The sequence below is a fragment of the Penaeus monodon genome, chromosome 15, assembly GCF_015228065.2.
Source record: "Penaeus monodon isolate SGIC_2016 chromosome 15, NSTDA_Pmon_1, whole genome shotgun sequence".
Lineage (NCBI taxonomy): Eukaryota > Metazoa > Arthropoda > Malacostraca > Decapoda > Penaeidae > Penaeus > Penaeus monodon.
The window spans coordinates 12,760,775-12,761,005 of NC_051400.1; positions in this window are offsets into that span (position 1 = coordinate 12,760,775).

Consider the following 231-nt stretch of genomic DNA (forward strand, 5'->3'; position numbering starts at 1 on the left):
TTTGATATTGTTCTTTTTTTTTCTTTTTTAACTTTTCTAAAAGTCCTTTCACGGTAAAACGATTGATTCTGCAGTTGCAAGGGAATGTCGTAGAGGGAAAAATAATACCGGGGAGGGGAAATTTTCCCGTTTTTTTTAGATACCTAGATACCCTTATAAATAGTAAATTTTAAAGGGGAGAAATATAAAGATTAATTTTTTTACATTTCGTATCTTTTCAAAAATTTCAGG